The sequence below is a fragment of the Macadamia integrifolia genome, chromosome 8 (genome assembly GCF_013358625.1).
Source record: "Macadamia integrifolia cultivar HAES 741 chromosome 8, SCU_Mint_v3, whole genome shotgun sequence".
NCBI classification, from domain to species: Eukaryota; Viridiplantae; Streptophyta; class Magnoliopsida; order Proteales; family Proteaceae; genus Macadamia; species Macadamia integrifolia.
In genome coordinates, this window is record NC_056564.1 from 24765271 (window position 1) to 24775504 (window position 10234).

Here is a 10234-nt window from a genome sequence, read left to right on the forward strand (position 1 = left end):
AATCCCAAGCAGAACAAAAATAATGTATTGACAAGAATATTAGACCATAAAGAGGCTATCAAATCCCATTTAAATTGGGCCACTCTCTTTCTTGGGTTCCATAATTGCAAAAATAATTTTTTTGGGGGGTGGGGGGGAGAGAAACATGGGGAGGAAAGATGTAGAGTGAATCGGGGGAAAGACTAGAGAGAGAAAAACAGAGTGGGAGTCTCACAAGGTAGATAATTGTCGTAGGCGAATAAGTGGTGGATGAGAGAGAGAAAGAGAGAGAGTTGTCAAAGGAGGATGTTGTGGTGATGTAAAGGAGTTTCTAGAGGTGTAGGTACGGGTAAAGTTGAAAATATAAAGAAAATATTTCAAATATAATTTATCAAATGTGACATAATCCAGATGTAATTTATCTAAACGATAGATACTTCAGCCTATGTTTGGTTGTAAGGGGAATTAAAGGGAAAAGAAGTGAGATTTTCATACTTAAAAAAGAAATATATGTATTCATTATCCATGTGACTTTAATATTAACTTCAAATCATTCCAGTTATAAAATTTCACTTTACTTTGCACCTAAAACCCTTTGATATGGCCTATAATATATAAAATAAAAATTAAATGTAAAATATATCATTATTAAATAGATTAAAAAAAATTAAGTAATTTATACAATCATAAGGTAATGATTATAAATATATTTTTTAAAAATATGAAAATTCACTTTTCTTTCTTTTTAAATTCCCATTCCAACCAAACGGAGCCTTAGGTATAATCTACCTACATATATTAGTTGGAAAATATTGTACATGTTACCACTTTTCAGCCCAAATAACCCCAACCATACTCCATCCCGTGCTGCCATTGGTGCACACTGCTAACATACAGTACACACTGGCGGCGTGCCCGTCCCAAATCCTACGTTAATAAAGCAAAATTGTATGTCAATTGGCTCTAGATTGGCCAATCCTTCCCTAGTCCAGCCCATCCAAACCACCGTGGATCGAAATCCTCTCCGGCACGGAAGTTGGCGGACACTGGCGGAGACCGGTTAAGATGATGACACGTGTACTTGAACACGTGGACGGTTAGATTGTGAAGACGGTGCGGAGGACGGGGGCCTTAACAGGTCGAGTCTGAGAGGGGGAACGGGTTTTCTTACTTTGGATGGAAATCCGGTACTATATTCCGATCCCCTTTCCAGTCCCGTCATTGGGAGCTCAATTGAATGAAGCTTTGAAGAAAGAAACAAAACAGAGGAAGAAGAAGGCGATAATGACAGAGGAAGATGAAGTGGAGGAGGAGGAGAAGAAAAAGAAGAGAATTTTAAAGAATAAAAGTGTTTACTTGCGATCAGAAGGAGTATAAATTCTTTAATTGTCACTAATTTTTGTGTTTATTCTTAATTTTTAAAGTCTAAACTTCTTTTTTCCTTGTACTCTTCTATGCTTGCTTGTTGATGCTCTTCAGCCAGTCAAAAGAATGGAGATAGTTGCAGTAATACCCGTCATGGAGGACTCGCCGGAGCGGAGTTAGAGGTGGATCCTACGTTCTCCGCTTCCAAATCGTGGGCCTCCTGGAGGTGACGCTCTGCTGCTAACGTCGTCGCCAAGTTCATCCCTGAAACAGAGGAAGCGTGAAAACAGCGAGGGAAGGGAAGAGAGGAAGGTGGGAGAAGACTAGGGTTTTGGTCGAATCTAGACCCGACCTGCTAAGCCTGGGTTTTAGTCGAATCTAGACCCGACCTGCTAAGCCTGGGTTTTAGTCGAATCTTACATCGTCCTTGCGATCATGCCGTCCACGTGTCCAAATACACGTGTTATCATCTTAACCGGTCTTCGCCAATATCCGCCAACTTCCATTGCCGCAGAGGATTTCGATCCGACCAGCGTGTGGGATTTCTCAGTTCGGGCCCGTTTTGATAGGCTGAAAATCCTAGTCAGAGTCACGACATTGATATCGTGAGTAGCAGTCACGGCATAGAGGCTAGAGCTAGAGCCAGTACAACTGTAGGGTATGCCTGCAACAAGACCCATGACTCACCTAGTTAAAAAGTGTACGGAAAACCCACGTGGCTATATTTATCGAAGGTTGCGTTTTTTCTCCTTTTTTCCTTCAATCTGTTCGGAATCTGCAATCTGTGGTGGTCTTGGTTGGAAATCTGACAAATTATGGCTGAAATTTGTGGTTCTCTGTATTTGAAAGCTTCACTGTAATGTAAAAATATGAGCTTTTCAATAGCAAGGGTATAATGGTCATTTTAAGTTGACACTTAACAGTGACTTACGGCAAGGGGTCCGAGTCCAATTTGGTGAAAGAGAGGGGGTGTCCCTCTAATATTGACATTCTTCAGGGGGTGGCGCTGTAAATTACCCTATTTATAAATTGGAACACCGACATGTGCCTCTCTTCCCAGACAAACCGTTTTACTTTGTTGTCTTTTCGTTCCGCGCGAAATGGCGCATCAAAAACTGCCGCCATCGTCGATCCAACGGCCTTCTTGTTTTCTCCCTGAAACGGTATTATTCGCTCGCACCTCACTGCGATTTCTCCTAAACCTACCCCTTCGTTTCTGTTCTGGGAGAGATGGTAAGAGAAGAATCGGTTCTGTGAAAACTCAGGAACTCTATTTTGCCAGAGGAAGCCATTAGATTGCCCTTCGTCGAAAGATCAATCCATTTGGAGGGGACGGTTCAGTTTAGGGTGAATTTTGGGGACGTCTCGTTATGGTTTTTCCTCAGAACAAGGTTTTTTCTTCTTGCTCTTTAACTGTACCCACTGCTAAATATCTAAATTACTTTTCTCTTCTACATTATCTCTCATTGCTTTAGGGTTTTTGTATGGACTTGTCTAGGTTTTGGGAGTTGCAACTTCTCGAGATTGCAGAATGAGAGGTACATCTGTTCCTAATTTCTATCATATTTTGTAAGTTAGAGGTGCTGGAGCTTGAATCGGTTTACATTTCGTTAATTTTGGAAAAGTTCCTCCCGTTACCGATCTCTTTCTTGGTTAATCTCGATATAGAGAGAACAAATTTCTACATTTGACGTATATCATGTATTCGAATTTTGGAAGAAATTTATGTTTTTTTGTTTGTCTTCTTTACTTTGTGGAGGAATTATAGGAGACTAATGCATTCAAAATTAGTCTTCCTGAATCTCACGATGGAAGGAGACACCTAAAATAACAAAGGTCGAAATGTGGCTGGAAGGTTTGCATTTCGAGCTGCAGAGAGTTTGATGCGGATCCGGGTTCCAAGAACATGAATCAGATCGCTTAGGGCCCACAATAAAGTAGTAAATTCAAAATATGAGGAGTAGTGGCAGTTCTGTAATTAACTGAAACTAAAGGGAGGTGGCAATTTAGTAATTACAATAAACCTAGAAAGGATTGGCAGACTTGTAAATACAAGGGATCTTAAAAGGATGAAAGGAGGTTAAAGTAACTGATGGGATATGAAAGGAATTAGAATTATTGACCAGGGGTAGTCTTGGAAGCAATTATTGGGCATGGGTAAATAGGAAATAAAGATGGAATGAGGGGTAGTTTAGGAAGGAAACAATCAAAAAAAAAAAAAAAAAAGAGTGAATTGTGCCTCTCAGGTTATCGTCTCCTACCTCTAGCGCAAACCAGAGGCAGAAATAAGAAATTTGAGATCGATTCAGCCACCTAACCAAGGCTCCAAATCTCAGGAAAAATTTGTGAACAGAATCGCCTTCCCCAGATTTATTGAATCCAAGACTCAATGACATCTAACAACAAGCTTTGATCAAGTATGAAAGTTCTGAAATTCCTCTAGGCGGTAGTTGTAGGATCAGCCATGAATCAGACCTCAAGCTCTCAACAGGGTCGATCACATGCACTGAAATCTTAGGGTTTCTGTTCGCCCAGAAGAATATTTCCTTCAGTCAAAATCTCAGGTAAGGAGAGTTAGGATTGAGGAAGATCGGTTGAGTCCCTCTCAGTCTACTGGTTTGGTGACGGCAGAAGTGAGTGCAGGAAGATGAAGAAGAAGAAATAAGAGAAAGAATTATAGAGAAAGAAAAGCTAGATCGCAGGGAAGAGAAGAAGAAGAAGAAAGAAGAAAGAAGATGATCCAAGAGGGAGGGAGGGAGGGAGGGAGGGATATGCAAGCCTCACGGCATTCATGGTTTCACCCAAAATACTCTTTCAATTTCATTCAATTCTTTTCATTGAACTTCTCCATCGTTTACATGTCCAATATAAAGGAAGAAAATCAAACAATTAATGGCAACTACTTGAAAGGAAACTATTCTAAAATTAGAAGCTAGCTAATTTAAAAAGAAATTATTTCTAAAACAATAGAAAATCAAATCAAAAGATATTTCTTTCCTAAGTCCATCGTGCAACTGCATCAGCTCTCCCGGTCTTAAAAGAACTCGACTCCGTCGAGTTAGGTTGTGCTCCCAAGATACCTCCGTCGAGTTAGGTCGTGCTCCCAAGATACCCTTGTAAGTTGCTTGCTGATGAGGTGGCACGTATCTCGAAGCAGAAGATGGGAACATAACACCAAGAGGAGGGAAAGTAGACTGATGTGTCACTGGAGCAGGAGTTGGTTGACGACGTGGCATGTCTGATAATGCGTGTGACCTCATTAAGTACATACGACCTCCTTGCTTCACCTTGATGGTGTTCCGTGCGCCATCATAGAGAATGCCTGCATGTCGCTGCCAAGGTCGCCCTAGAAGAATGTCGCAGTGTGCCAATGGGGTGACCAAGCAAGTCACATGGTACTGTAGTGGCCCAAACTGTAAGTGTACTCGAACAACTGCAGTGGCCTCTTCTCAAGCTGTGGGTCCAAAAACTTGCACGTGAATCTTCTTGAAAAGCTGCTTCTGTGGAAGGTTGTGTGCTCGAACAAATTCAGCAGATATAAAATTTGCTTCTGCCCCAATATCAACAACTGTATGAACATCAGTATGGTCGGAGCCGTGCAGGAAAGTACCCTTCTGTCTGAAGAGAGGAGCCTTATCAACTAGTTTATTCGAAAAATATGAAAGGCTAGCTGAATGAGCTTCTACATCCTCATCTTCATCATCGGCAATATCATCGTCCTCGAGGGGATAAGGATATAAATGAGATTCATCTTCACTCTTCTCTGTCGGTTGCTTCTCTGCTACATTCACAGAATGAGTCCTGTTGGGACACTTGTTGGAATAGTGACCCTTCTCGCCACAACTATGGCATATGATATTCTTCACCCAAACACTATCCTTGTTGAACTCTGACCATTTTTCTTTAACTCTGCGAGCTTCAGGCTTATTTTCCTCCATACGTGGTGGAGGTCTATAAACTGAAGAAGTCTTGAGCATACCCTTCCAATAAATAAACTTCTCTTCAGTTGTCTTGGCATGAGCTGCTGCCACATCAACAGACCTGAAATCAGTGTTAGCCAACTCAAGTCGAATCTCAGTACTTAACCCACTGATATATCGCATCACCCGTTGCTGGTCTGTCTCCTGAAGTCGACACCTTGATGACACTTTGTGGAATTCGAGGGTGTAGGAATCCACATCTTTGTTCCCTTGTTGCAAGTTAAGTAATTTATGGAACATTACCTTTTCATAATTAAGAGGAACAAATTTTTCAGTTAGGATTTGCTTTATGACCTCTCAATTGGTAACGGATCCAAGTCTTCTGACAAACCTTGCATGGATTACATCATCCCACCATGAACATGCATACCCAATAAACTTGGTGATGATGAGTTCACACTTCTTCACGTTTGGAAGAGACTTATCCGCAAAAATTCTTTCCACTTTGGTAAGCCAGTCAAGAAATTCCTCAGGTCGCTTTTCACCACTAAACTCGGGAATCTCAACTTTGATGCCATAATCTCTGTCAGAAAATTACCGGGTAACATCCTGGGGAACAACTGGATCAAGTTGCTGCCTCTAAGGTGTGTCTTCGATCCGTAAAGTGTTGAGCTGGGGAGGTAATGTAGAGGGTCCTTCTTCAGCTCGCTTGTTGGACCTCTTCATAAAGGCAATCATCTATTTCATAAACTTATCAAACTTAGCTTCAGTCCTCTCAAGCCTAGCATCAGTATTCTGTTGGTTCTCGGCTAACTCACGATACAATTTGTGCAACTCAGCATTGGTGATGTGACCTGTCATGGTTAGAGAAGACAGGAGATTTCGCTCTAATACCACTTGATGCGGATCCGGGTTCCAAGAACAGGAATCGGATCGCTTAGGGCCCACAATAAAGTAGTAAATTCAAAATATGAGGAGTAGTGGCAGTTCTGTAATTAACTGAAACTAAAGGGAGGTGGCAATTTAGTAATTACAAGAAACCTAGAAAGGATTGGCAAACTTGTAAATACAAGGGATCTTAAAAGGATGAAAGGAGGTTACAGTAACTGATGGGATATGAAAGGAATTAGAATTATTGACCAGGGGTAGTCTTGGAAGCAATTATTGGGCATGGGTAAGTAGGAAATAAAGATGGAATGAGGGGTAGTTTAGGAAGGAAACAATCAAAAAAAAAAAAAGAGTGAATTGTGCCTCTCAGGTTATCGTCTCCTACCTCTAGCACAAACCAGAGGCAGAAATCAGAAATTTGAGATCGATTCAGCCACCTAACCAAGGCTCCAAATCTCAGGAAAAATTTGTGAACAGAATCGCCTTCCCCAGATTTATTGAATCCAAGACTCAATGACATCTAACAACAAGCTTTGATCAAGTATGAAAGTTCTGAAATTCCTCTAGGCAGTAGTTGCAGGGTCAGCCATGAATCAGACCTCAAGCTCTCAACAGGGTCGATAACATGCACTGAAATCTTAGGGTTTCTGTTCGCCCAGAAGAATATTTCCTTCAGTCAAAATCTCAGGTAAGGAGAGTTAGGATTGAGGAAGATCGGTTGAGTCCCTCTCAGTCTACTGGTTTGGTGACGGCAGAAGTGAGTGCAGGAAGATGAAGAAGAAGAAATAAGAGAAAGAATTATAGAGAAAGAAAAGCTAGATCGCAGGGAAGAGAAGAAGAAGAAGAAAGAAGATGATCAAAGAGGGAGGGAGGGAGGGAGGAATGGAGGGAGGGAGGGATATGCAAGCCTCACGGCAGCCATGGTTTCACCCAAATTACTCTTTCAATTTCATTCAATTCTTTTCACTGAACTTCTCCACTGTTTACAAGTCCAATATAAAGGAAGAAAATCAAACAATTAATGGCAACTACTTGAAAGGAAACTATTCTAAAATTAGAAGCTAGCTAATTTAAAAACAAATTATTTATAAAACAATAGAAAATCAAATCAAAAGATATTTCTTTCCTAAGTCCATTGTGCAACTACATCAGAGTTGATATTATACCTCTTATTATGCTTTTTGCAAACTCAGTAAATCAAGTTCCCCAATCCCTCGGGAAATTTAAACACCCCAGCATAATTTTTTGCAAATTTGCGTCAAGGTTTTTTTTTTTAATTAATTAATTAATTAATTAATTGAAGATTTATGCTTGGAAGTTCAGAATTCCATACGTTTCAGGGCATTAGGTTACAAGGTTTTGTCATACAAACTCAGTATTTTTACTAATATGCTGTCTTTTGGGATTGTATTTTGGAGATCTCCAGGTTTGTTACTAGTAAGCCTCTGTATTGGTTCTGGTAGGCATTGTGTTCCAGAAAGATCTATATGATGATCTGTTATACACACCAAACCCTTACTGGTATTTATAGAAAACATTCTTTATTTTAGTTATATGTCTGTATCATGAACAAATCTTTCAGAACCAAAAAATTGATATTGTTCCACTTTTTTGGTTGACCTAATTTTCTTCTGTCCCTCCTCTCATGGTGAAGTTGGCCATGTGTATATCTTTTCCTGGTGAATTTTGCCAAATAACGCTTTTAGAGTTTATTACCATCACTGTTGCCTTTATCAACGTCTCTACACTTTGAACATCTATGTACTTTCACATAGAATAATCATTTTCTGTATTCCTTAAAAACAGAGGTTGTGAGTCTATTTGCAGGACAAACACGAGTTATCAATGGAGGCTCTTGACTTGATGATTGATTTGTAAGTTTATTGTGATGCAGCCTAATTATTTTGGTTCCATATTTTTTGTTTGGGGCAAGCATACCTATGAGTTATCGTGTGCCTGATTTTTTTTTACCCTTTGTGAACAAATTGGCTTTAGTTTACTATGCATAGTGGTATTGTGCTACTTATTGTAAAAACCACCAATCTCTTTGTCCAAGCTTTGAGATATGTAGTTAATAGTTTAGGGTAGAGTTAACTAATGATTGTGGAAAACTTCTCTGTCCAGTGGAATAGAGCAAAAATTGAATGGTTGAGTTCATAATACTTGATTTTTTTATTTTTTTTTTCAGCGTGGAGAGATCCTAAGATCACACCACATTTATGTCTTTTCTTAAGGCTTATACTCAGATTTAAGACCTTGAACTATAGAATATGATCATACAAATGATGAAAAATAAGTATTATTTTCTTGTCATGTATCTAAGCATGTTCCTCTGAAGTTGCTTTCAATTAATTTCTTGGTCATCTACCTTTTCTTGCTATTGCTTGGTATGATGGTAAAAGCTCGGAATGGTAGAGTGAATTACATGGTTCGATTTTGAAGGTGGCCACTGTTGCAAAAAATTCCAAAGACTAGGACTGGCTCCAGTCCATCCCTTCTGGGATCTTGCAAAAGTTGGACTCACACCAAGATAGCATTACTGGGCCCCTGCAGATTGCATTCCCAAAGGTGGGGATTCCATTTTCGTTTTTCGTTTTGTGGTTGTATTCATCTGGGGATGCCCAGTTATTAAGTTCTTGTACATATTTTCATCTTTTTCCATTTTAATACAATCTGATCTTTTAGCCAAAAAAAAAGAGAATTTATTAGAGGAATTACAGTGATGTTACTGGAGAAAATTGTCATAAGATTTTCAAATATTAAATGAAAACCTTATCATATGAAAAGGGCTGAAATACCTTATCATATGAAAATTCAGTAACACCTTCAATGGCTTCAAAATGTCTGCCCGGCAAGGAAGAATTGAAGCCTTTGTTGCCACGGTGTGCAAAATTCGCTCTTGAAAATTTTTCTTTTTTGATCTGTTGAAGGTTGGTGTTTTGATATCCTAAGCATGGTTTTAAAACTCGGATTGGAATTGGTGCCATGCTTACTGAGTCCAACTGGGTTAGACCGAGCCCGGGCAATCCCGACTGATTCTGATCGATTCCCATCTGATTTCGTGACGAATAGAATGTAAATTGGAATTGATGGTGATCGATCCCATAACCAATTCCGAGGCTTTTTAAACCTTGACCTTTATCTATTTTTAATTTTATTATCTCATTTCTCTCTCTCTCTTTCTCTCTCTCTCTCTCTCTCTCAGCAGGCAGGGAACCATGTCAGGGGATGGAGCTGAACTTGCGCATCTAAGCAGTTGGACCTTCAGGACAAGTTTCGAAGGTGTCCTACCAAGGATGAGGATTTTTTTTCCAGAACATTTTCCGAGGCTTGAAAATCTGCAATCCAAATGGTAAGTTTCTAGAGCCTTTATAGAAATCCTTTTGGAACAATAAAGTTTGTAAAATGTTGGCTGGGGGTGTCCCACCCACATAAGCCTTGCTGGTTGCTCATATATCTGTACCATGTGGAAGTATTATATTCCATTCTGACTATCGGATATCTTGTCAATGGCCTGGATTGCCCCCACATGTCAAATTTAAGCCTAAAATTTAATCATTTACTCTACGTACCCTCCCATGTATGTCCATGCATGATGCAACTCCTCAGTGGTCCATGCACCCTTTTGGTAGTTCCAGATATTCCACTGCCTAGTTTTGCCACTTGGCTAACTCCATTTGGGCTGAAACTTGACATATGAGCAGGGGGCATTGGGGTTTATCTCTCCACCAAATTTCAGCCCAACCTGACATGCCACGTGGTAGGAATAGGTGAGCCACCCAGCCAACATTTTCCGGTTAGGATGTCATACCCTAATATTCTGTTGATTGAACTGTGTCTACGAGCCCAAGTTCTAGCCACGAAAGTCGAAGTATATACTTTATTCGGTACAAACTCTTTTTTTTTTTGAGGATCCGCTGTGATAATGAGAAATATTTTTGCACCATACCTTTCCAATTTTCATTGGTTGTCTTTTCAAATTTCCATATATATTTCATACTTCAAACAAAAGAAAACTCTGACCCTGTTTCAGTTCTTAGAATCTTGCTCTCGAGGCATTCTTTTTTTTTTTCTTTTTTTTT

At 39.8% G+C, this 10234-nt stretch overlaps 1 long non-coding RNA gene across 4 annotated transcripts in view; it reads left to right on the forward strand.

Annotated features, from left to right (window-relative positions):
* Positions 1 to 2408: 2408 nt before the first annotated feature.
* The window catches only part of LOC122086451, a 9956-nt gene continuing 2130 nt past the window's right edge, over positions 2409 to 10234 (forward strand). The window contains exons 1-5 of one of the 4 annotated variants that reach the window (XR_006142423.1): positions 2409 to 2735; positions 2843 to 2882; positions 7959 to 8026; positions 8595 to 8720; positions 9358 to 9504. This is a non-coding gene — a long non-coding RNA (uncharacterized LOC122086451). The remainder of the gene's footprint in view (positions 2736 to 2842; positions 2883 to 7958; positions 8027 to 8594; positions 8721 to 9357; positions 9505 to 10234) is intronic. The other 3 variants (XR_006142422.1, XR_006142425.1, XR_006142424.1) reach the window with 3 other exon arrangements.